Genomic DNA, 11,534 nt, shown 5'->3' with positions numbered 1-11,534 from the left:
AGTCTGTGTGTGTCTTTCAATTTGTCATCTCTTGTAGCTTACATAAGGGTCTTATTTTCTTAATCTATTCAGCCACTTTATGTCTTTCGACTGGACCATTTAATCCATTTACGTTTAAAGTAATTGTTGATGGATGTGTAATTATTGACCTTCATTTTCTTAAATAAGTCCCTTTAACATTTCTTGTAATACTGGTTTGATGGTACTGAACTACTTTGCCTTTTTTTTTTTTTCGATTTCAATTGATAGTCTTGCTGGGTAAAGTAGTCTTGGTTGTAGGTACTTTCTTTTCATTACTTGGAATATTTCATGACAATCTCTTCCAGCCTGCAAAATTTCTGTTGAGAAATCAGCTGACAGTCATATGGTAACTTTCTTGTTGGTAACTAACTGCTTTTCTCTTATTGCTTTTAAGATTCTCACTTTTTCTTTAACCTTTACCATTTTAATTATAATATGTCCTGGTATGAGCTTTTTGGGGGTTCACCTTGCTTGGGAATCTTGGTGCTTCCTGGTCTTATATGTTCTTTTCTTCCACTAGATTAGGGAAGATATCAGTCATTATTTATTTAAATAAGTTTTCAATTCCTTGCTGTCCCTCTTCTCTTTTTAGCACCTGTATAGTGCAAATGTCTATAGACTTTATTTGTCCCAGCTGCTCCTTAAACTATTCTCATTTTAATTTTTCTTTTCTTATTGCTGTTCTGATTGGGTGTTTTCTGCTACTTTCTCATCCAAATCTCTGATTTGATCCTGCATTTCATTTAATATTCTATTGCTATCTCTTTGTTGAAGTTATCACTGAGTTCATCTACTCTTCCTCTAAGTTCATTAAGCATCCTTGTAACCAATGTTTTTAACTTTGTATATGGTAGATTACTTGTCTCCATTTTTTTTTTGTTCTTTTTTCTGGAGTGTCTTTATTATTATTATTATTTAAGACATGTTTCCTCATCTCCTCATTTAGGCTACCTCCTTGTGTTTATTTCTATATATTAGATATACTGTTCACAAAAATTAAGGGATATTTCAAAGTGAATATGAAGTAATAAAAAAGAAACATTTGGGTGATGACGTCAGAGTAATGGCGGGGTAGGAAGCAATACCGATAAATCTCCCCCAAAACTCAACAAGATCTTCAACCAGAAACAGAAAAACCTATACTTGGAGCTTCCAGATGCTTCGCAATACACCCAAAGGTATGATTGAGTGAAAAATTGGCTAAATATATAACCAAACCCCGAAGGAAATAGGGAGTAAGAAATGCTCCTCCTTCCTCACTAACCTAAACAGGGCGGCTTTCTCTGGTAACTGTGAATATAGAAACTGAGGCGGGCAAAGGGGGTGAATAGATCCAGGCCGCCGCAGCACAAACGGCTGAACCAGGCTGTGGCACAGAGATCCAAGCCGAGGAAAATCTGATCCTGTGGCAACCCGAGCAATACAAGCTAACACTTGCGCCAAACCCAAACAAAGAAAGAAAAGCAGAGCGGCCATTTTACCTGGTCTCCTGGTCGGTGCGCAGTTAGTGGGCGAGAATTTCTTCCTGGGAAGCCACGCACGGGAGGGAGTGAGAACTAATTCCAACGGTGGAGATTTTCCGTGCTGGAGGGTGTTTCACTCAGAGGGAACCGCGGCCGGCCTCATATCCTGGTTTGCGCGTGCAGATAAGGAGTGAGCAATTCCTCCGAGTGCCTCGGCAGTGCGCGCCCATGTTATCGCACAGAGGGGCAGAGTCAGGGGCCTTTGTGTGGGCCAAAGCAGAATCTCGAGCCGCCCCAGCGCCTTGCAAAAGCGGCGCACGGGGACGGAGCGAGACTCAATTCCAATGGTGGAGATTTTCCGTGCTGGAGGGTGTTTCACTCAGAGGGAACCGCGGCCGGCCTCATATCCTGGTTTGCGCGCGCAGATAAGGAGTGAGCGATTCCTCCGAGTGCCTCGGCAGTGCGCGCCCGTGTTATCGCACAGAGGGGCAGAGTCAGGGTCCTTTGTGTGGGCCAAAGCGGAATCTCGAGCCGCCCCAGCGCCTGGCAAAAGCCGTGCACAAGGACGGAGTGAGACTCAATTCCAACGCTACAACTTTTCCCTGCAGTTGGGGGTTTCACTCAGAGCGTGAGACTGCTGGCCGGATATCCTGGTCGCAGACAGTGAGTGAGAGTTTCCTCCAAGCGCCCCGGAAGTGGGCGCCTGCTTGTGTTACCGGACAGAGTGGCAGAGCCAGAGGTCTTTGAGTGGGCAGAAAGCCCGCCTGATTATGCTAGCAGCTCTGACTGACTGAGCCTTACCCAGAGCCCTGTGCTGAGTGGAAATAGAGTGAGGAGTTGCCAGCTCTTTGAGCCTCTTACTATCCAGGCAGAGGCAGCAGCAACCCCATAGCTGGATTATCAGGCTACTAATTAAGGAAGGAAAGACTAGGAGAAAGGCTCCAGGAACACGGACTCTCTCACTGTCGGAGCCTATAAATGCTATTGAGCTTCGACTGCCAACGAGACTAAAGCACAATACATGACATTGCCATAGAGACTTATCAACTGCAAACCTCTACCTGAGCGTGCCAAAGGGGCAGAACCCGGGGTACAGAGTCACCAACCAGGAAGAGGGAGAGAAAAGAAAAAGCAAGAAGATAACCTCTCAAAATCAAGAATAATCTGCAGACTTTATAACCTATCCCATTTTATTATATTTGTTCGTTTGTTTCTCTTATCTTCATTCTTGATACTTTTTTTTCCTCCTCCAATTTGGCTGATTAACTCTCTACCGGTCTTACTCTCTCCTCTCCTTGAACTACGCTACCCATAAGTGTTACATCTCCCATTATCTTTGCTCTTCTCTTCCTTTCTCTCTATGAGGGTTGCACTCCAAAACCCTTAACTCTCTCTCTCTCTCTCCTTTCTTTTTTCTTCTTTTAGTGGTTACCTCTTTTTTTCTCTCTCTTTCTTTTCTCCCTCTATATTAGTTTCTTCCTTTCTCCTTTACATCTCCTCTCATTCAAACCTCAATAACAAACAAATTATCTTATCTGTTACTCAAACCTATGTTTGTGGCATTTTGGGGGGTTTTTACTTCACCTTTTTAACTCACTAGCAGTGCTCTCATCCCTGGCTCTCCATATTATCTAGTTCTTGTTCCACTGAATACAATAGTAATTTTTTAATTTGTCCCCCCATTTTTCCGTTTTCCTCTTATTCCTCTCATCATAACTCTTAGACAACCAACACCTAAAAGCAAATCATTTCATTCTTGACCCAAATTTTTTCCTTATTTGCTTTTTGCGGGTCCATACGCTCTTTTTTTTCTTTTTTCTTTCCTTTTTTTTATTTTTTTTTTTTTCTTTTTTTTTTTCCCCTTTATTACTTTTCCCCAATTCAGGCCCTCCATCACAGGCATTGTTTGTTATAATTCACAGTCCACCACAAGATTTTCTCAAAAAAGAGGGGAGAGGAGAGGAGAGGAAAAAAGGAGGGGGGGAATAATTTCCTTTTTTTTTAATTTATATTTTATTTTTCTTTATTTCATTATTAATTTTTTTTAAAAAAAACAACTCTTTTCGATTTTTTATTTTTTTATTGTTATTTTTTTAACTTTTTATTGTTTATTAAATCTCATTAATACTATCAACAAAACCACCCTCAGATGCCATTAAGGAAGAGAAAATCGAATATCATGGATACAAAAGAAAGAGAGGTAACACAGCTAGATGAGGAAAAATCTATGGAGAAAAAATTTAATATATTGGAAACCTTGGAGCTAAATGACAGAGAATTTAAGATAGCAATCCTAAAAATCCTCCGAGATATACAAGAAAACACAGAAAGGCAATTTAGGGAGCTCAGAAAACAACTCAATGAACACAAAGAATATATGTCCAAGGAAATTGAAACTATAAAAACAAATCAAACAGAGATGAAAAACTCAATTCACGAGCTGAAAAACGAAATAACAAGCTTAGCTAATAGAACAGGTCAGATAGAAGAGAGGATTAGTGAAATAGAAGACAAGCAACTTGAGGCACAACAGAGAGAAGAAGAAAGAGACTCAAAAATTAAAAAAAATGAGATAGCCCTACAAGAATTATCTGACTCCATCAAAAAGAATAACATAAGAATAATAGGTATATCAGAGGGAGAAGAGAGAGAAAATGGAATGGAGAACATACTCAAACAAATAATAGATGAGAACTTCCCAAGCCTGTGGAAAGAACTAAAGCCTCAAGTTCAAGAAGCAAACAGAACTCTGAGTTTTCTTAACCCCAACAAACCTACTCCAAGGCATATCATAATGAAATTGACACAAACCAACAGCAAAGAAAAAATTCTCAAGGCAGCCAGGGAAAAGAAGAATACAACATATAAAGGAAGGCCCATTAGATTATCATCAGATTTCTCAGCAGAAACTCTACAAGCTAGAAGAGAGTGGACCCCAATATTTAAAGTCCTGAAAGAGAGGAACTTTCAGCCACGAATACTATACCCATCAAAGCTATCCTTCAAATACGAAGGAGAAATAAAAACATTCACAGATACAGAAAAGATGAGGGAATTTATCATCAGAAAACCCCCACTCCAGGAATTACTAAAGGGGGTTCTCCAATCAGATACAAAGAACAAAAAAAAACAGAGCCACAAGTAAAAGCTCCAAGAAGAACACAATAAAACCAAATTTAGACTGTGACAACAACAAAAAGAAAGAGGGGGAGAAGATGGAGATTAACAGTAGCAAAGGACGATGGAGTGCAAAAGTACTCACAAAATAGTTCGCTACAATGAACAGGGTAGGGACCCTTTTCATTACTCAAAGGTAACCACCATTGAAAAAACCACCACGGAAGCACATGAGATAAAAAAGATAGCAACAGAGGAAAGATGTATGGAATACAACCAAATAAAAACAAAAGATAGAAAAACGAAAGAGAAGGATCAAACAAGACACAAAACTAACAGAAAGCAAGATATAAAATGGCAATAGGAAACTCACAAGTATCAATAATTACACTAAATGTAAACGGATTAAACTCACCAATAAAAAGGCACAGAGTAGCAGAATGGATTAAAAAAGAAAATCCAACTGTATGCTGCCTACAGGAAACTCATCTAAGTAACAAGGATAAAAACAAATTCAAAGTGAAAGGCTGGGAAACAATACTCCAAGCAAATAACATCCAAAAAAAAGCAGGTGTAGCAATACTCATATCGGATAATGCTGACTACAAGACAGGAAAAGTACTCAGAGACAAAAATGGCCATTTCATAATGGCTAAGGGGACACTGAATCAAGAAGACATAACAATTCTTAATATATATGCACCAAACCAAGGAGCACCAAAATATATAAGACAGCTACTTATTGATCTTAAAACAAAAACTGACAAAAATACAATCATACTTGGAGACCTCAATACACCGCTGACGGCTCTAGATCGGTCATCCAAACAGAGAATCAACAAAGACATAGTGGCCTTAAACAAAACACTAGAGCACCTGGATATGATAGACATCTACAGGACATTTCATCCCAAAGTGATTGAGTATACATTTTTCTCCAGTGTACATGGATCATTCTCAAGAATTGACCATATGTTGGGCCACAAAAACAACATCAGCAAATTCAGAAAAATTGAAGTTGTACCAAGCATATTTTCTGATCATAAAGCCTTGAAACTAGAATTCAACTGCAAAAAAGAGGAAAAATATCCCACAATAATGTGGAAACTAAACAACATACTTTTAAAAAATGAATGGGTCAAAGAAGAAATAAGTGCAGAGATCAAAAGATATATACAGACTAATGAAAATGACAATACGACATATCAGAATCTATGGGATGCAGCAAAAGCAGTGATAAGAGGGAAGTTCATATCGCTTCAGGCATATATGAACAAACAAGAGAGAGCCCAAGTGAACCACTTAACTTCTCACCTTAAGGAACTAGAAAAAGAAGAACAAAGACAACCCAAAACCAGCCGAAGAAAGGAGATAATAAAAATCAGAGCAGAAATAAATGAATTAGAGAACAGAAAAACTATAGAAAAAATTAATAGAACAAGGAGCTGGTTCTTTGAAAAGATCAACAAAATTGACAAACCCTTGGCAAGACTTACCAAGGAAAAAAGAGAAAGAACTCATATAAACAAAATCGAAAATGAAAGAGGAGAAATCACCACGGACACCGTAGATATACAAAGAATTATTGTAGAATACTATGAAAAACTTTATGCCACTAAATTCAACAACCTAGAAGAAATGGATAAATTCCTAGAACAATACAACCTTCCTAGACTGAGTCAAGAAGAAGCAGAAAGCCTAAACAGACCTATCAGTAGAGAATAAATAGAAAAAACCATTCAAAACCTTCCCAAAAATAAAAGTCCAGGCCCTGACGGCTATACCAGCGAATTTTATCAAACATTCAAAGAAGACTTGGTTCCTATTCTACTCAAAGTCTTCCAAAAAATTGAAGAAGAAGTAATACTTCCAAACACATTTTATGAGGCCAACATAACCCTCATACCAAAACCAGGCAAGGATGGTACAAAAAAAGAAAACTACAGACCAATATCTCTAATGAATACAGATGCTAAAATACTAAACAAAATACTAGCAAATCGAATACAACAACATATTAAAAAAATAATACATCATGATCAAGTGGGATTCATCCCAGAATCTCAAGGATGGTTCAACATACGTAAAACGGTTAATGTAATACACCATATCAACAAAACAAAGAACAAAAACCACATGATCTTATCAATAGATGCAGAAAAGGCTTTCGATAAAATACAACACAATTTTATGTTTAAGACTCTCAACAAAATGGGTATAGAAGGAAAATATCTCAACATGATAAAGGCCATATATGATAAACCATCAGCTAACATCATATTAAATGGCACTAAACTGAAGGCTTTTCCCCTTAAATCAGGAACAAGACAGGGTTGTCCACTCTCTCCACTCTTATTTAATGTGGTACTAGAGGTTCTAGCCAGAGCAATCAGACAAGACAAAGAAATAAAAGGCATCCATATTGGAAAAGAAGAAGTAAAGGTATCACTTTTTGCAGATGATATGATCCTATACATCGAAAACCCCAAAGAATCCACAAAAAGACTACTAGAAACAATAAGCCAATACAGTAAGGTCGCAGGATACAAAATTAACATACAGAAGTCAATAGCCTTTCTATATGCCAACAATGAAACAACTGAGAAGGAACTCAAAAGAATAATCCCCTTCACGATTGCAACAAAAAAAATAAAATACCTAGGAATAAACATAACAAAGAATGTAAAGGACTTATATAATGAAAACTATAAACCATTGTTAAGGGAAATTGAAAAAGATATAATGAGATGGAAGAATATACCTTGTTCTTGGCTAGGAAGAATAAATATAATCAAGATGGCTATATTACCCAAAGCAATATACAAATTTATTGCAATTCCCATCAAACTTCCAATGACATTTTTTAAAGAAATAGAGCAAAAAATCATCAGATTTATATGGAACTATAAAAAACCCCGAATAGCCAAAGCAATCCTAAAGAAAAAGAATGAAGCTGGGGGCATAACAATACCTGACTTCAAACTCTATTATAGGGCCACGACAATCAAAACAGCATGGTATTGGCAGAAAAATAGACACTCAGACCAATGGAACAGAATAGAAAGTCCACAAATAAAACCACATATATATAGTCAAATAATTTTTGATAAAGGGGCCAACAACACACAATGGAGAAAAGAAAGCCTCTTCAATAAATGGTGCTGGGAAAACTGGAAAGGCACATGCAAAAGAATGAAACTGGACTACAGTCTCTCCCCCTGTACAAAAATTAACTCAAAATGGATCAAAGATCTAAACATAAGACCTGAAACAATTAAGTACATAGAAGAAGACATAGGTACTCAACTCATGGACCTGGGTTTTAAAGAGCATTTTATGAATTTGACTCCAATGGCAAGAGAAGTGAAGGCAAAAATTAATGAATGGGACTACATCAGACTAAGAAGTTTTTGCTCAGCAAGAGAAACTGATAACAAAATAAACAGAAAGCCAACTAAATGGGAAATGATATTTTCAAACAACAGCTCAGATAAGGGCCTAATATCCAAAATATACAAAGAACTCATAAAACTCAACAACAAACAAACAATCCAATAAAAAAATGGGAAGAGGATATGAATAGACACTTCTCCCAGGAAGAAATACAAATGGCCAACAGATATATGAAAAGATGCTCATCTTCTTTAGCTATTAGAGAAATGCAAATCAAAACGGCAATGAGATACCACCTCACACCTGTTCGATTAGCTGTTATTAGCAAGTCAGGTAATAGCAAATGTTGGAGAGGCTGTGGAGAGAAAGGAACCCTCATCCACTGTTGGTGGGAATGTAAAGTAGTACAACCATTATGGAAGAAAGTATGGTGGTTCCTCAAAAAACTGAAAATAGAACTACCTTATGACCCAGCAATTCCTCTACTGGGTATATATCCCCAAAACTCAGAAACATTGATACGTAAAGACACATGCAGCCCCATGTTTATTGCAGCATTGTTCACAGTGGCCAGGACATGGAAACAACCAAAAAGCCCATCAATAGATGACTGGATAAAGAAGATGTGGCACATATACACTATGGAATACTACTCAGCCATAAGAAATGATGACATCGGAACATTTACAGCAAAATGGTGGGATCGTGATAACATGATACGAAGCAAAATAAGTAAATCAGAAAAAACCAGGAACTGTATTATTCCATATGTAGGTGGGATATAATAGTGAAACTAAGAGACATTGATAAGAGTGTGGTGGTTACGGGGGGGAGGGGGGAATGGGGGAGGGAAAGAGGGAGGGGGAGGGGCACAGAGAGAACAAGATAGAGGGTGACGGAGGACAATCTGACTTTGGGTGGTGGGTATGCAACATAATTGAACGACAAGATAACCTGGACTTGTTATCTTTGAATATATGTATCCTGATTTATTGATGTCACCCCATTAAAAAAATAAAATTATAAAAAAAAAAAGAAAGAAAGAAACATTTGATTTTTTTTTAAAACAAGAACATCAGAAAAGCAAACAAGTCTAAGAAAGTTGTTTGATTATGCAAAGGAGATGCAAAACCAACTTTTATTTCAACGGTGAAAATGCACTATACAAAAGGCTGAAAGTATTGGAGTATCTGCACATTCCCTGATCCCCTAATTTTTGTAAGCAGTGTAGATCTGCTACATCTCTCATTCTTGGCAGAGTAGCTTTATGTTGTAGGTACTCTGTGGGGCACAGTTGCACATACTAATGGTCACCTGGGTGCTCCAGGAGTGTCCCTAATGTGTGCTGTGTTTGCCCTTCTGTTGTAAGTAAAATTTGATTGCACTTAGCATATCACTGGGTAGAGTTTACTCTTAGGCTGACTGACTGTAAAGACTGGTCTTGACTACAACAAAGAAGTTGTTTTGTGGGGGTTCACCTCACAGAGTGGAATTTGCTGTATCAGTACCTGGTGCTTGTCAAGTCTCTTCTTTGTGTGTATAATGTATGGTGCTAATTGGTTAGTATTCTTTTGTGGTCTGAAGATGGCTACCAGTGTAGTGGTTCTGGGCCTTTTGGAAGGGGCTCAGGTGCAGGCCAAGGTCAGCCACTGCCTGTGTGCAGCCTCAGCTACCTAGTAGGAATATAGTAATCTTTGGATTTGTAGCTGCCTGTACTTGGCTTGAAGGTGCATTGGAAAGGCTGTGCTGTGAATCCAGGCCAGCTGCCACTAGTGATGGGCTTGGTGTCACTTATCAAGCAGTACAGGGCATGCTGAGGCCAGCCACTGCTTGTTTGGGGCTTGTGGACCTTAGAGAAGTTTTAGGAAAGTCTGCAGTATGGGTGGGGGTTTGTTGCTTGTGAGCGACAGTTGCTGAAAGAGGTTCAGGCTGGTTCACAAGTTGGGTGTGGTGAGTTCTCAGAGAATCACCAGAGCAGTAAGAGATGGTATTAGTGAGGTTGATGAAGATTTAGTTTGGTGCCTGTCTCTGCCTGCAGGCTGTGTGGTGGGAACGTTCAATAAAGAAATTATGGTACCTGTGGGCACTTTAGCCCCTGAAAGAGCTGTCCCTCCAGCCCTCATTCTAAAGCTAGAAGATTCAGTTTCTCCTCAAATGTCCCCTGTGCTTTTTGAGCTGTTGTCCCTTCACTGGAGGTTAGGGAAAATGTTTGTGAGTGAATCTGTGTTCCAGCCTTTTAAGGGAACACCTAAGTTTCCAGAAGCCCTCCATCTAACCATGACTGAATCCCTGATGATTTTTACAGCAAGCTATTGTGAGTACTCCTCTTCTTGGCACTACTGCCCCAGGCTGGTGAGCCAGGTGTGAGGCTAAGATCCCTTGTTTCTCAGTGGGGACCTCTGCAGTCAAAATATCAGTGTCAATTCTTAACTGCCACACAGGGGTGTGGGATTAGATTGTTTTGCATCTTCACCTTCTTTTATCGGTCTTGTTGTGCCTTCTTTTTATAACCTTAGTTACAGGAGCTCTGTTCAGCTAGTCTTTAGGTGGTTCTAAAGGGTTTTTGTTCTATAATTTAGTTTTAATTCTGATGCAGTCATGGAATAAGCCAAACACAACATTTACCTATTCTACATCTTGACTGAAACATCCCCATATTTTAACTTTATATAAGCAATGGCTATATTTCCAAATGAGGTCACATATTGAGGTACTAGAAATTAGGACTACAACAGATGGATTTCTGGGAAACACAATTCAACCCATAATAGGTGTCTACAGATAACTCAAGCTCAACATGTCTAAAGCCAAACTCCTGATTCATCCCTTATCTACCTCCAATTTCTACTCTTCACACAGTCTTCTACTTTTCAACTGAGATGATTCTTATTATCCCAGATCAAAACAAACCTTGGAGCTAGCTTTAACTTTCCTCTTAACAGGTAAAAAAAGAGTAGATTATTTAGATATAATAAAATAACTGAATGATCACAAAATAATTGATTCTATTTTAATTTAATTCTCAAAATGTATTTATACTGTTATGAGAATGCTACATAAACAAGAGATAACTGATTCAACACACGATTTTATAAGTAGGTGATTCTGTGGGGAACTCATTTTATTCCTTATAAAATAACTTCTATGCAAGAGTTGTGTTTTTTGAAAAATACTTGACTTTATCAAATATTTAAGTTTCTTCCATGCCTTGGCTATAGTGAATAATGCTGCAATGAACATAGGGATACAAATATCTCTAAGATAGTGATTTCATTTCCTTTGGATATATACCCAAGAGTAAAATTGCTGGATCATATGAAGGTCTATTTTTACTTTTTGAGGAACCTCTTACTGTTTTCCATAGGGGCCGCACCATTTACATTCTCCACCCGGCATGCCCACCAGGGGGCGATGCTCTGCCCATCTGGGGTATTGCTCTGTTGCAACCAGAGCCATTCTAGCACCTGAGGCAGAGGCCACAGAGCCATCCTCAGCGCCCAGGCCAAATTTGCTTCAATGGAGCCTTAGCTGTGGGAGGAG

This window comes from Saccopteryx bilineata, chromosome 3, assembly GCF_036850765.1.
Source record: "Saccopteryx bilineata isolate mSacBil1 chromosome 3, mSacBil1_pri_phased_curated, whole genome shotgun sequence".
NCBI lineage: Eukaryota > Metazoa > Chordata > Mammalia > Chiroptera > Emballonuridae > Saccopteryx > Saccopteryx bilineata.
Note: the sequence above shows the minus strand (reverse complement) of the source record.